Raw genomic sequence first — 16,442 nt, 5'->3', positions numbered from 1 at the left:
ATTTTATATTTTTAAAATTATTATTAATTTAGGTTTATCTATCAGATTAATTATGAAAAGTAAATAAATGTATAATTTTGAATTACCAAACAATTTAAATTGAGTGACCATACCAAAAGTAAGAGTATATATATTTACATTTGAAAACATCACCAGTGATAATAAGAATTATAGCTACTAATATTAGTGATTTTTAGTTGTTATAGATAAGTGTTTTTGATATGTTATATCTTTAACTCCCTGTAATAGCCATAAGAGGTAGATTCTACCTGCTTTTAAAGAAAGATAAGGGCACTGAAAATCAGAGCAGTTAGTTAACTTGCCCATGGTTACACAACTGGTACACAAAACTAGAGGAAATAGAACCCAAGAAATCTCATTCTACAACTTTTATTTCTTACATTTTCCCATTCAGAGTATTTAACTAATGACTCCAATCTAGATTGTAGTTCGAAGATTATAAATTATTTTGAAATAATAATAATACAAATTTCTTAAAAATATTTAAGATAGATTCTGTGTATCTACAGCAATGTAGTAGTTTTATGGAAAAATTCAAAACTGTTTATAGTTCCAAGATTTTCCAAAACTTTTTTACATTAAAGATATAGAGCGAGCTAGTTGTAATTTATAAGAAATACATGTGACATTAAGTTTTATATCCATTAGCACTGTAGGTTAATTTTCATTGTCTCTTTAACTGTTATAGAAGCCTATTGTATGCTCAACTAAGTAAAAAGTATATTTTTTACTCCTTTTTTATTCCTTAAATCTTGTTACAGAATATATATTTTTTAAAATTTTTAGTTTATCATCATCAAAGGAACTTCTACCACACAAAAAACCATATAAATAAGGTCAAATTTTGCTCATAAGATAAAGTTTGAAATAATTGTAGTGATAATTATTAAATATTCATGCTTTTAGATCAATGGCTATTGATGGGGAGAAAGTAATATATAAGACTAACTAGGCATAATCTATTGTAATTTCAGCCCTTTCCTGACAGGTTCTAATTCGCCCTCCATGTCTGTTTTACATTTCCACTTCAATACTATTGTAATAGCTGGCCACTCCTATTACTGAGAGGTTATCGTTCTTTGCGGATATAAATAGGTTATTTTTAAAAGCTTAAAAACCATTTATCTGGGCATGTAATTGGGATTTAAACATTATTTGTATGCTAGATAAAGCCTCTTATGACAAAGTTTGCAACAAAAACTTCCCAGTTTTTATACTGAGAAGTAGCCATGGAAAGTTCTAGGTGGGATCTGTTTTCCTTCACATGTTGTTCTTTGAAATTAGATTCATCATCTCATCTCAATTACTCACCTGGATACCTTCTTCCATCCAGGTAGCTTGCCATTCTTTCTTATGTCTTTAGATCTTTTCTTTTTCTTTTCTTCACAGCAAAACAAGTACTTTGATATTTTGTCATCTTCAGATACCATAGGAAGAAGTTGTTATTTTTCAGATTGGCACATGCCTATGACTTGCAAGTGCCTTGGTTGGGCAGGTGCATCACTTTGCTCATTTTTGTTTGTTTACTTTAATTGAGTGTGGGAAATAATGTTTTTTTCACCAGGTAATTATTATGTGGGAAAAGCGATGGGACTCTTGTTCCAGGATGTCTACAATTAAGGTAAGGAGTTAACTGTGGTTGAGCAAAATATTTAGGTTTTTCTGTTAATGCTTAGTGTCTCATCAAAGGCTTACAATAGTGCTATATTGCATAAATCAGAAACAAAAGGCTGTCATTTCTTATTAATTTCAGGAGGGAAAGTATGGAATTAATATATAATATTTAGCAATAATTCCTGTATTTTAAATGGTGGTTTGCTGAAGTACGTCAACTATATGTTGAAAAAGTGCCGATTCATAATTGAACATATAGATGGATGAATTACAGTGTTTTTCCATTGCCACCCTCCTACCCTTGCCTTGGTTGCTCATCCAATATGATTTGAACTATTTACTCACAACCTATGTCATTTTGAACTTACAATATTATGTGAAATGAAATTCTTAGAAAACCTCAAAGTATAATCAATTAGCTTTGAATTCTATTAGTTTATGCTCTTGGGAGTCTCAAAACCTTATTTCTTCCTTTATAAGTTTCAGTGCTAGGGTTTGGGTGAGGATCTCTTCAGGAAAGACAAAGATGCACTAAAGGAAGCAGAGTCGTTTTCAATTCCTCTAGAGACCTCTGTCTTAAAGATCTGGCTTTTTCCCACAAAATTTGATTCTTTGCATTTATGACTTCCCTAGGGCAACAGTTGCACTGCTTTGCAAATACTATGCTCATTTAAATGTTTGTAAGAAATAAATGCACCAGGCTTGAGCAATGGACAAAGCTTACTATAATCTTCACGATAAACTTATCTTTCTAAATAACTTTAATACAATGTATGATCCATGCACTTTTTCTTCACTTTAATATACTACTGCATCAATGAGCACTGCATTGGGTCTTGGTATGTAGTATTTGACCTGAACTTTTATCTTCACTTGTATGTGTCTAATAAACAAGCAAAGCTTCTTGAGGAAAAATAAATTTCATTGTAGTGTGACAAATTTGGAATTTAGAGTGCTGTTGTCTTTTTAAAAATAGAGTTATAGAAGCATCATTACTATACTTTAAATCACTTTCAGGATATATGGCAGTAAAAAAGAAGCCATACTTATTTTTCATAGCGCAGGGCTTTTAGTATTGTAATGGTAGAAGCACTTCTAGTTCACTAATTGTGAAATGTTATTGAAAATTGAGATTCCCTATAAATTAGCTATATTTCACCTGAGCACTGATTTGTTAGCCAACGCTCCAACTAGAAACCTATAAATCTTCAACAAGACAGAAGAATAGATAGATACCTATTGATTGGAAAATCATTTTTTAGCTTGTTATTAGTTTTGGTGAGGAAATTATAGGAGAAATTTTTTAAAATTTAACTTTGACTATTAAGTGAGGTCTTAAGTGTCTACTGTTGTTGTTGTTGTTGTTGTTGTTGTTGTCGTTGTTGTTGTTTTCTCATCGCCACTAACAACTCCCCATAATCCTTCAAGTCTTTACCATCTTATTTTCAACTCTCCTTGGAATTCATGCTTTCTCCACTCCTCACCTTATACTTAACTATAAGTGTCCATTATAAAATTTGTCCTACGGAATAGGTTTTACCTATTCTTTTATCAGCATTAATTTTTTGTATTCTTACAGTATGTACAATATACTTGAGTACATTTCTTATCTCATTTAATCTTCACAATGGTTCCATCTTTATTTTACAAAGAAGAGTACTGAGTTACAAAGTTAAATAAATCACCCATTACAGGTGATAGATCACACAATTATAGGCAAAGAAGGTAAATGAGGAGCTTACCCCAGAGATTCCAGCTCCAAATGACACTCGACTACTACACTGGACTCTTATCCTCAGGAGACTTGCACAAACCTATCCAAGCTTCCATTTTCTCACTGGCCAGCCGGAAAGCCTAACATCTAACCAATGAGATGAGAATTTAAGGAAAGGAGATTGAAAAAGTCAATGATGTAGAGATCATAAACTACATAGAGGTGAGTAGGAATCTAGGAAATGTCCTCTTCCACTTTCCTTTTCCCTGTTTTCCAGGTCGTATTTGGGAAAGAGAAGTCAAGAATTAGTGTTTAGTCAATCAGCAGAGCAGTCACGGTGTCTAGCTTCCTGCCACCAGTACTAAAGTGACCTCAGAAAACTACAGATTGGTTTTCCTATTCCTAGACAGCCCAGTCCTGTTCAATAGCAATACTTGTTTGACTCCAATGTCACAAACAGATGTGTTTGTTTAAGTGAGACAAACACCATCAAAAGCAGACCTGAGGCTGGCGGCTGTAACTAAATTTAATTTTCACTTGCATTTCGCAGTTTGTTCATGGTGAGAAGCACTTCTATTCAAGCATCCTTCCATTGGAAAAAGAAAAATGGACATACCCATGTGTTGACCAAGAGCTTAAACTTTTGGGCTTTGCTAGAGATAAAATCAAATGAGGAATTGCTTCCTCTTTAGAAAACAGGTAGAGTTACGTTTTTAAAGTTCTATTTTGAGTTGCTGTACCATACATATAAATATAAAATTATTATATTAATGCTGCCAGAAATCTAGGAGGAAAATAGTACAGCATATAAAAAGCAGGTTTAGAAGATAACAAACACATAAAATGGTTCAGTATTTACAGACTTTTTCTAGTTAAAATCTTGTTATTTCATGGCATTCACATATTTTGTGTCTCTGGAAATATTATAACTATTTGGAAAATGAAGACCTTCTATGAATATTACCCTTATAACCTTCTAATATACTGTAAAATGCTTCCTTGGGCTTGTAGAATAACTGTGCCACCATAATCTAGTTAGGCTAAGAATTTTTTCGAGTCCTCCCTTAATTTTACACATCCTCTTTATCTTTTTAAGACAGAAAGAAAAGCAATAAACTCTTACTCCAAGTCCATAAATCACATCTTTCTTGAAACCAAGCTTAAAAACATGAACACGAAAAAAATTAAAATCCAATTTATCTGTTCAGATATTGGTGTGGCCTTTAGAATGTTACTGTGTTCTTTTTACATTTTATTCCCTTGTTCTGTCTTTATTTTATCACTTCTCTTTTTATTCATTTTGCATCTTTCATTATGTTTTATCCTAATTTTGTAGTATTAGAAAATTAATGAATTTAAGACTTCTGAAATTAAAGCAAAATCAACACACATAAGTGTGCAAATGCCTAGATTGCTAATGAAAAAANATGCTCTTTTTCAAGGATTGTAGGTTGGCCTGGATATATATTGTAATATATCTGTTAATCAGAGGTAGGAAATTGGGCTGCAAAGTTAGACACTGGCAAATTCAGGAAAGGCCTTATGTGATATGATTAAAGAACTTGAGCATTACATGGTAGATGATGAAAAACCATTGAAATATCTTTTTCTATTGAAAGAGTCCTAATTGGAGGAATGATACAGTCAGATTTGTGTTTTGGGTAGGTGACTCTGTGACCCTCATATGGAAGAGATAGTAGCATTTTAAACTAGAGGTTATTTCAATAATCTGGTTTGAAATAATTAAGGCTTTAGTTTAAGGCAACAGTAGTGGGGATTGAGGAAGGAAAAAAGATGGAAAAGATATTAAAATATAAAGGGCTTAGTGTGATATTTGGGGCAAGAAAAGTGAGTTGAGAGTAATTCTCTACTGCTTGATGAACAGTGTTGTCCGTCATAAGACCATGAAGAGAAGGTCTGGTGAACATGAGTAATTCCATTTTGGAGGCTTTGAGTTTGAGATGCTTGTGAGTTATTCAGCTGATGTCAGAAACATGTATCTGGGATTCAAAGAAAATATTAGGACAGGAGCCAGATATTTTGGTGTGAACTTTTGAAGAAGTTTTGAGAGTTAGAAGCTGTGGGATGTGGTCATAAAATAATAAATGGGATTTTCAGGAAGATTTGATAATTCCTTTACAAATTGGTGATATTTTAATAATTTCTCTGTTATATTAAAAAAACTGCTTTTGTGTCTTCTAGTTTCAAATAACTTTTTGAAAACTATGTATCAACTTTTATAAGAAAAAATATTCTTAATTTACAGAGGTCAAATATTGTTTTTTCATTATGAATTATTCAAACTTAAATGGAAGTCAAAGATAGAGACTTGCAGAAAGCAGGTCTTTCTATGCTGCTGAGTCATGATTTTGACTCTAAGAAATACCTTTATTGTATTTGATTCTAAGCTTATGATAATAACTAGTGTCAAAAGATGAGAACATTTTGTACCAGAATTTGAAAATTACCATTGATTAAAAACGAAAGTTGTTAACAAGATTCACCTTAAGCTCTCAGCTGACCTTTTAGTAGGAAAGCTGCTGCAAACCCCAAAAGTAGGCTCCATGGAAGGCCATGACAGATTCGGTGAATCTACAGGCTGATTCTTGGTGATTTAATTTAATGCTGGAAGGTGGGACAAGTGTTAAAATCGACATTAGCGATTGTTAGCAAAGCAAATTAATATCACGATACAGTTCAAAAAAGTAAGAGATTGACCTAATGTAAGTCGATCTCAACATTAACAAATTAAAACTGCTTCAGAATTTCTTTTTCACTCAACATTCTCTTACCAGATGGCTTATAAACAATAATGCACTTTTGTTTTGGTGACATGAGTGTTTCAATGAATTTCTCTAATCTTATATATCTAATCTAATTCTTAGAATCTATATAAGAGAAAGATTCTTTTCTTCACTAAATTGGTGAGTTTTTGTATGCACAAAATGTCTTTTTAAAATAAGAGAACATAATTATAATAAAAAACAACTTAGAGAGTTATTACAGTCACATCAATTAAGGAATAATACGTTGTTCTCACTGAACTTTTTGCTAGGATTCCTCCATTAATGTGACTCCTCAATAAAGCAAAAAGTTATATATTAAAAAACAAAATTCCGCATGCAGACTTTAAAATGCTTACTAATTCCCTATCAACAGAAATTATCCTACTCAGTAAGAATCTGCCAGTGTGTATTTAGTTTTTGAGTTTATATTTCTATTGTTTCTGTGTATGCTGAATAAATACAATATAATCATGGGTTTAAAGTTTAAGGTCTTCTAGCTTTTTGTAGCCAGGCACCCCTTAGACTTTTCATACTGGCACGTCTGTCTTGCCTGCCATCATTCCTTTCCTCTAATATGGTTACTATTGACATGGTTGGAGAGGGAATATAGGTAGTGTTAACTTTTTTTCTGTTTGCGTGATTTGTTCATTTACCAGTATTGACCATCTAGACTTTGTACTTACCTGGGAGAGAGCAGTGATAACTGGGAAGAGTAATTACTCAAATTTCCAGCTCAGTTGTTTGTCATATTCTCACCACTTAACAGCAAAATGTTAAAAATATGTTTTAGAAATGCCCCTTTACAACTGGATAAATAATATCTTCTTTAAACGTGTATAAATATATCTTTATCACTATAGCTGGTGAAATACAATAGCTGTTTCATAAGTCTACCTAAAAGCATTCAAGAAAAAAGCATTTATGTATTTTCTTATGTGTGAAATTACTGAATACATAGAGAATTATTTTAAAATAAATTCCAAATGAGGGAGTATATTTAGTAAAAATTACTTTAAAATTTCTACTAGAGAATGGCGCACATTCATTTTGTCTTTAATCTCTCCATTTTCACATTATTAATACTTTCCTTTTGTTGCTCAACAGAATTCAAAATAATGTATGTGTGCATGTGTATATGTGCATAAAGTGATGGAAAACTACCTTTTCTCTATCTATTCAATGTATATTTGTTACACATATAATAGCTGGCAGGCATTCTTCTAGGTGCTTTGAATATACTTGTGAATGTAACAGACAAAAATTCTGCCTTTGTGGGGATTATATTCAAGTGGTCATGGTTGGGGGTGAACAGAGAGAGAAAAAATAATAAATATAATAAATAAGCAAACGACATAGTTTTAAGGTTATAAAAAGTAGATCTAGGTGAGGGAATTTTGGTGTGTGGGTAGTGGGACTGTTGAAATCTTAAATAAAGTGGTTCAGGGTAGGCCTCATTGAGAAAATGACATTTGAGTCAATATTTGAAGGAGATGTGAAGGGCTCAAAGGCATTTTAACAGAGCTTATTTCTCTGCATTTTCTGTGGCTTTGATTTCCAGCTTTGTAAAGGAGGGAAGTGTGGGTCAGAGGAAGTGCAATAATAAGGCTTTTTTCATTATATACAAGTAGGGAAAGATTAAAAATTTATTTGCAGTTCTGAGGTACAAGAGCATATTATGCTACAGATAAAAACTAGTTTTTTAAAATTTTGTCTCTATCACTTGCTGGCTCTGTGATCTTTGGCAAGTTCTTTAAAGTCTATGAGCTTCAGCTTACTCACTTCTAAAAGTAGGATGATAATACTTGTCTTATATTAAATAAAATCATACATATTAGGCACTTAGCACAGTGACTGACATAATAAGGACTCAATAAATATTAAAGATTAATTTTTTATTTAATAGTTTAATCTTATGTTTTGAAAATGTAGACTTTTTCAAAGCCAATCAAATGCAGCTTTCTTTCCAAAGAGAAATTACTGAGTTTTGAGAATTTTCTATAATGGTAGATTATTTTTCTATATATTCAAAAGAATAAAATGTGTGATTTGGAATACTTTAGATATACTTTTTTATGAGGCAATTCCTGACCACGACAAGGTAAGGCTATTGCCAATACCCCAAGCTGAGTACCTAAGATAAACTTTATTTTCAAGGATTCTGCCCTTATTTGGACTTTTATAGAAATGTTTTAACTTCTCACGTTGGTAAATAGACTGCAATGATTTCTATTCTGTGTGAAGAGCTATAAAGGTCCCCAATATCCAGGTCGAGGTGACTTTTTTTTTTTTTGATTTTAAATTGCTTTATTTCCATCCAAATGGGTGAAACTACTATTGACAGAAACTTAAGACTAGTTTCCAAGGCCATCTCCAATTATGGGCCCAGCATGCAATCTCCAATTAGAAGCTGGTCATACAGAACCCACCTGACACATGGAAATTACATAAGGTTCACAGCAAACAGATCAGTAAAGGTATATCAGGAAATGCAAGAAACAAGAAAACAACAATTGGGAACCAGTATTAATCTCATGAAAAATGGCAGGAGCCAAGGAATAAGGCAAAATTCATTATGAAGGTCCCGGTGATCAGAGAGCTCCTCCATAAGGATACGTGGATAATTCGACTGCTGCTCCCTAAGATTTCTTCCTCCTGATCTCTCTCATCTCCTCCATGAACATTTCCATATCATCACCATCTCCACCCATCCCATCATTGATTCTCACGCTGCGTGTGTCCCGTCCGAAGCTAGGCGCAAGTCAGCAAGCCTGTCCCTGTCTCTTTATTTCCTGCTGGCTGGTGGCCTTTTCCTCCTCCCAAAGGATGGTCTTTCCCTCCATTCTGCACGTGCTGCTGCACTTCTTCATTTTCCTGGTGGATATTTGCCACGATGAGATTTTTTTCCCTGAAATTTTTTTTCTGAACCGATCCTTGCTGTTTCTTCCTCCTCCCGATTCTCATCTCAAGTGCGCAACCGTGACTCTTGGACCAGCTGACCTGCTCCGCTGTCCCTGGGCCCAACGCTAGCCCACCAAGCACAGAGGGCAGTGAGGAGCTGGTATCCAGATGGAAGTCTAGGTCTAGGTGATTTTTATAGGTCGGAGAACATTTGCAGCAGAGTATTAAAAAGCCTGTCTGTTATGGTTTAATGTAAACTTTATTGTGATGTTTTCTTTACTAAAAGACTGACTTCAATCACCTCTCCCATCATTCCTGGAGTGGCGTAGGTAGGGCAACCATAAAATTTATTGGCCAGATTGGAACACTCTTGAGAATAAACAGAAGTGGTGTAAGTAATCATGTTGGGACAACAGGTGACAACTAAGATTGTCTCGAGCAAACAAGATATAAAGTCATTGAGATATAGGGCAGCTTTTTTCACCAATACATAGAGGTTCTGATCAGTAGTATAGGCAAGAGTAGTTTTAAAAAAGTATCAGATAATTGTTACCTCAAGGATGATTAGAGTAGACAAAACCAAATTACCTTACTTGGAGGCAGGCCAGCAGAGCAGAATTCTTACCCTTGTTTATTTTAATTTTCATTTTAATAAGGGTTATGGAGTTTCTCATAATGCCAGTGGTTATAAAATTGATTCAAAGCTCACTTTAATTCAGACTTCTTAACACATTTTTTTTTCCGTTTACTTCTTTAAGTCTTTTTGCTCCATGTCTTGTAGTTCTGTACTTCTCAGTAAACAAAGACTTCATTTTCCTTGGCAAGAGTAAGGTATCTCATTCACGAAAGTGTATAGGCCAGTTTATTTTTCAAATAGACTGGTAGTTACTGATTTCAAATACCTGCCTTTGGTTGATTTTGGTCTTACTATATGAGCCATCCAAAGTTTTTGCCATAGTCTTCATCAGCAAATACGTTGGAAGAGTCATGAAATTTGGTAGAGAAAAACAGGAAAATTTTGTCAGGCTTGCTTTTTTTCTGTCTTCTCGAGCTGTGTCTGACCAGCCAATTCCTAGGCAGAGCCTCAACGTTAAATTCCTTTTCTGTGCATGGACAACCACTGAGTGAAGAAAGCGATGGGAAAAGGGAGGAGCAGAAAAAGCAGAGGTAAAGACACGATGCCAGCATTTTCAGAATGCTAACAAATACTTCGGCATTTACTTAGCTTCCAAAAATTACGCTGCTTCTCGCGTTCTCAGATCAAGAATGTGTGCATTATTTCTATGATCTCAAGTGAATATTATCTTTGGTACCATATTAGAGTCACAATTTTTGAAATGTGAAAAACTAAACCAACTCTAATGGTGCATCAGAAAATCCTGTGTCACTGAAATGCTAAGATGGCTACACCTTTCATTAAGTGAGAGAATGGGTCAAACACAGGCTAGAGGGAAGTGTAGTGAGGTAACAGAGGTGTAAAAAAGTGTGGAATTATTTGCTGAATTCTTCAAGTTCTGACTTTATTCTTGGGACTACTTTCTGTTATATAGGTAGCGATTCCAGAAATGATGTCCCATTATAGTATTTTTAGAAGTGCTCTTGGGCACAATAGCTCTACACAGTAGAGATGAGGTGGATATTCAGGATCTCTGAGGCTGGTTTACTTCACTGGCTTGTTATGTGAGAACTTCACATCATCCGTTTTGCCTCTAATCGCGTTTTCCATTTCTGGTGTGTGCTTCGATCATAACCCCGGTTTTATATCGTAACACTTGCTGTATCAGCACCCGTTCTCTTTTCAGTGCTCCGTTTTAAACAGCCTCATTATGAAAAATATAGTACTTAAAAACATGGCACAAATGTGTATTACTTCAGCAGAAGATAAAGAGATTATTGAGAAATGCACTGACTTCTGAACTAACTTTATCCTAAGGGGCATTTCACTATTTTAATCGATTTTTTTTTTTTTTGGTCCGTTTTATTAAAAGAGGCCTTGGAGAAGGTAAATGGTAGATTGCTTCTGGAAACAAAGGAACACTTATTTGTTATGGCTACCAATATGTCCATACTTTTGTAAGGTTAAACATTTTCTCATCATTTCAAAATAGCTCATAATGATGAATAAAATGATGAGGACCAGTTAGTTCTAACTCTAGCTAGGATCTACCTGATTTTAAATATCATGTGCTAGTTGGGAAAATTAATCTAAGTTTTACTGATCTATGGTAGCTTTGTAACAAGAATAAGGATTACAATGTATTGTATCTAATATAATTACTATTAAAATAGTTTCTTATTAAAATAGATTCTGAAAACCATACCTAGACAAAATAGCATGACGCTATCGAAGGTCTTCAGATAGAATCTCCTACTGCTCTATATTACACAAATTTAGATGACTAAATGGTCTTATAAATCTCAAAGGCTCAAAAGCTTGTGAAGCCCACAAGCTCTGTTGCCAACTTCCAGCACTGATGTGGTCTCCGGATGGTAATATTCATACAAGTTCAGATCTAGTTAAGTTCAACACCATCAGCCCCTCCTGAAATTTGGCCACTGTAAAAGAAAAATCATGATGTTACCTGATAAGTTTGGATCATAGTTTGAGTCCGTCAATATTGCTATTCCACTTGATTTATATTTAAAGTGATAGTATATACAAATTATGGACATTTAAAAATAAAATTTAGTTTACATTTGCTTTCTTCTCACATGTAAAAAGTAAACCTTGGGTCTTTGTCACCTAAACATAGAGACAAAGTAAAATGTGTGAAAGTATGAGTATTTATGTGCCTCTTAAAATAACAGAGCTCTGTGTTTGAGTGAGAGTGATCTATACCCAGTAGACCACAGAATTCGTAATTCAGCAGGTCCAGGGCCTTTGGTGCAGGCACCCCGAGGTTGAGCCTCCCCAGTCTTTCCGGCCCAAGTGCTAATGGATCCCATGCTCTGGGATTCTTTTACATCAATGTTGGCTCTCCTCTACAAAATATTTTCTCTTCTGATAGCCTTCAAAACTTTTTCCTCAAATAGGTCTAAGGAAGAAATATTCTGAAGGGGAGACAATTTCTCTGTTAATTTCTCTCTGAAACCATATAGGCTTCACTCTTTCAAAAAAAATAAAATTGCTTTTTAAAAATCACCTTGTCTTAAAAAAATTAAAGAAGGAAGGAGGGAAAGCAAGAAGAAAGAAAGGAAGGGAAAAATAAAAGAAAAAAAGAAAGAAAAAGAAAATACGTGGAAACATTTATTTCTTCGCTTTGTGGAATCAGTAGGAGGTATTTAAGTATAAAAGCTAAGTAATCCAATGTTAGCTTTCCTATTTAATTTAATCAAATATAATCGAAATGAGAATAAACAAAATGGAAGAACAGCTGATTCAATTGAACCTAACAGGCTGGATACCATGCTTTCGCTAACATTTTTATATTTCACTTAGTGGAAAGTGTCTTATTTTGAGAAGTTAAATTGATAGAGATATATTATTTGAACAAGTTCCTCTTCTATCATAACATAAAAAAAGAGCTAGTTATGAATCTACTAGTGTCTACTTGATTTTTAGATAGCATTTGCTATTTGGCAAAATTTAACATAAGTTTTATTCATCTGCAACAGTTTTTTGGCAGAGTTGGATATTACAACTTATTTTATCAAAAATTACTATTAAAACATTTTTGTAGTTTAACTTTAAAGAAATTAAAGTTAAAGAAAAATAGCAAAGCATGCTTATTTTCTATGTTATTGTAAATCCTAGGTATTTCAGCTAATTCTTACTTTTGACAATATCTAACATTGGAGTCAAATTATTTTACTATTGAGGACAGCAATACTCTGACTTTAAAAACAAATTGTTGCTTATTGTTTATGTTTAGCAGAAATATTAAACATCTAGAAGAAATAAATATTCTCTCCTTTTGTCAATAGGGAGCCACTTCATTTATTCCTATTTAGTTATCTCTTTTTTTTGTCAGGACTTAGACTAATGAGAAAATCTCAGAAAGATTCTTTACTGTCTAAACACCAAGCACACAAATGCTTCTAAATAGAAATAACACAAGAAATGCATTCAAAGACAATACGTAGCCTGAGAAATTCTTGTGTGCTGACAGCTCTCCAACAGTGTTGTCACAGCAGGAAGACATCAGTTGAAGAAACAGATAGTGACCTCAAAAAAAGTCTGGTCAGCAGTGCGGACAGGGTTTCACAAGATTATAAATCACCCCAGGGTCGCTCTGTTCCCACCATAAAGAGAGCATGGTCATTTTATTGTAATCTAATAAGAGATGGGAGCAAAGGACAGCTCCAGTGTGTGTTTGCGAAAAAAATTCTTGATTACAGTTTCAAAACTATACAGTTTTTCTGCTATTGAAGTGCAGATTATAGGGGTTAAGGCCATGTTAGGATTGGATTACCTTTTATAGCTTTATGTTATCCTCTGGTTCATGAATCAGAAAGTACTTAAATTAAACTGAACATTTGGGAGTAATCCTAGTATGTGGCATGGTGGTAGAAAATTAATCATGATTTGGTGATAGATTATTAAGCCTTTCATTTGAAGGGGGTCTTTCATAGAAACAGTAGAATAACTCTCTGGTGGGTAGGTATTTTAATATGGTAAAAAAAACCACTATATATATAAAAGTTATGTTAGGATTGGTTCAAAGGTCAATGATTTAATGAAAGAAAACTTACATTTATATAAAATGTGTATAAGAGAAACATTAAATGTGGAATGAATTACTAGCAGATTTTACAGTTTCTTACATTATTTTTTTTAACAATACTTGTTTTGTTAGATTCTGAGTTTGTTTTTATATGCCATTTAACTAAAACTAAATAATTACTAAATATTTTAAATGACCAATTTTGACATGAGAAAGGCTAACAATTCCATCTTTAAAATATTTAGAAATCAGAAAACTGCTCTGATTAAGGCTTCCTGAGTCAATGGTAGACAAAAGTTTGAAGTAAAGCTCTAGCTTTGATTACATTTTAAAATGATACATGTCTCTTCATTTGCCCTAGCAGCACTTTATGTGCTGGCAAAAAGAAAGTTTTAACTTTATTCAGTCATTTTATTATTTGTAATTAAGCTCCTTCTTCAACACCATTTGATCTATATACAATTCTGGCACCATAATCAGATGTCCTACCATTTAAATGGATTTTATTCCCTAACTTATCTCCTTTGCTTTGTCAGTTTGTTCCTCTGAAACCATGCTGACATCTAGAGATAAGTCCTATCAGACTTAGTCCATTGACTGAATTTTGATTGCGAAAAAGCCATCACTTAGAGTAGAGAAAAACAGAGTGAGGTGTTATTGTTAAGGATATATTTTATGTTACCATCCCAAAACCCAAATGTAAATAAGAAGGAGTTTGCAGCTCTTCATTTTTTATTAGGCATAAGATGGACTTTGCAGGCTGTTTTCATTGTCTGTTTCCTTTTCCCTTTAGGAGTCACAGATCCTGTGGTTTTGTTCTCATTTACTTTCTTGAGCAAAGATGAATGTGAAAGGGAATACGGGCTCTCGAAGGATATTAGACTGGTCGGTTAAACATAGTGGGTCCTTAATTCATCTCAATTTATTTTCCAGTTGTCAATTTCTTTTCGTTTCTTCCTCATTTATATATGCTTAAGTAGGTGAGGAGGCAGATTTCAACTGTCTCTGCCTTAGAATTTCTCCAGTGCTTCTAAAAGTGCTACTCCATGAACTGGAAACTGGAAATGATCAATATCCACGCAGGTCTCATTCCTTTTTGAATACAGAAAGCAGTAGTTTTCGTGATGTTCACAGCCTCTGTTGGCTTAAAGGACAAAAGCTCTGAATATCATTGCAAATTCAAGCTGAAAAAGTAACCAGGACGATAGTAATTAACTTAGGCTAACTTTACTCTGTCTCCCTTGGAATGGCATAAGAACTTTGCATATAGAAACAAGATACATTTAATCTCAATTTCTCAGACAATTTCTGAATCTGAAAATGTTGTAGATGAGTTTCTTATTTTTACTTTTCAGTATTTATAATGGTAAAAATGTAAATGAATATATCCACTTAAAATAGATGGTGACTTTAGGAGAGTAAACTGTTTTGATGCTATGTACGACATATCATCGATCATTTATAGTAGAACTATTGCTCTGTTTCTACTCTCTCCCTAGGTAAAGCTTACAAATTAATTCACACCAACAGTCATCTAACATTGAAATTTCTCATACAACTAAGACTTGCATATAGCCATCTGTTTTGCATATGTATTTTTTTTTGGTAATCTTTATGACTAGATGGTCTCAAATAGAAAGTACATCAGTGCAAATGCCAACATGTATTTTTGTTAGTGGCACTGAATAGACTGGTTAAGGTAGAAAAACAAATGTACTTACTTTGATTTATCACTTGTGACATTAGCATGTACCATAGTGCTCTCCGGGAAACAAAATGGTTGCACCTGAGGACAGTGATATAAACACGACTTTGATTATTTGAAACAAACCATTAGGCTTTGATGAAAGAACTATTACCATGGTGGATCTTATACAGGGGGAGAGCGCTTGGATATAATGCATGAGCCGTCTGCAATTACTTGTTTAGAATTTTAAAATCAAAGCTTAGTTTTTTGGTTTTGTTTTTTGTTTTTTGTTTGTTTGTTTTTTTAGCAAGAAATAGATATATAAAGTGAATTTTATTTTATATGATTTTATATGGTAGAATATTTATAGCTCATACATACTTCATTGCAGTAGCTTTCTTATCTATAAAATCAAATTAATTCAAATTAGATAAGCTTATTCTAATGTCAAATTGTGTTTTAAAATCAAATCTAAAATCATTCTATCTTTCAAAAGGAATTTCCTAAATGGAATTTTATTAATTTGCATCGAGAGACTAAAAAATGTTTTTACTTATCCTTTTAAATACATACACACACAAATGTACACAAAATCAAGCCTAATTATGAATTCAATATCTATTTATCCTATCAGATTCGTAGATAGACATTTTACTTGCTTAAAATACACATTGTGTGTGTGTGTGTGTGTGTGTATAATTTATAATCCCAACTAACCAAATAGTAAAATTCCCATTGTAAGGACATTTTTATTGAAAGGATATAAGTTACGCTAAAACATTTAAGTTCCTGAGTAGGATAACTCTTTTAACTTTCTTACATTCGTACATTAATGTGGATTGCATGTCAGATTAGATATTTTATTCAGTATTGAAAACAAAACACCTGATTTTCAGGGAACAGGATTTAAATAAATTTATGTGAGAGGAGAGTATGGAGAAAAGAGTGGCAAAAGGAGATAGTAGATACCAGCATCCCGGCAACCGCTTTTAATGCGTGGAAGCTAAGGGACTCCAGAGGTGAGCCAAAAGGATTGTAGGGAGGTACACTACTCATAG

At 33.4% G+C, this 16,442-nt stretch overlaps 1 protein-coding gene and 1 pseudogene across 1 annotated transcript in view; one reads left to right on the top strand and one right to left on the bottom strand.

Moving 5' to 3' along the window:
• The window catches only part of DACH1 (dachshund family transcription factor 1), a 383,360-nt gene that overhangs the window by 19,075 nt on the left and 347,843 nt on the right, over positions 1-16,442 (top strand).
• Positions 8,413-9,096, bottom strand: LOC120622086 (protein BEX3-like; annotated as a pseudogene).

The sequence above is a fragment of the Pteropus medius genome, unplaced genomic scaffold (genome assembly GCF_902729225.1).
Source record: "Pteropus medius unplaced genomic scaffold, Ma_sr-lr_union100, whole genome shotgun sequence".
Taxonomy (NCBI): Eukaryota; Metazoa; Chordata; class Mammalia; order Chiroptera; family Pteropodidae; genus Pteropus; species Pteropus medius.
This window is presented reverse-complemented; position numbering and strand designations above follow the sequence as displayed.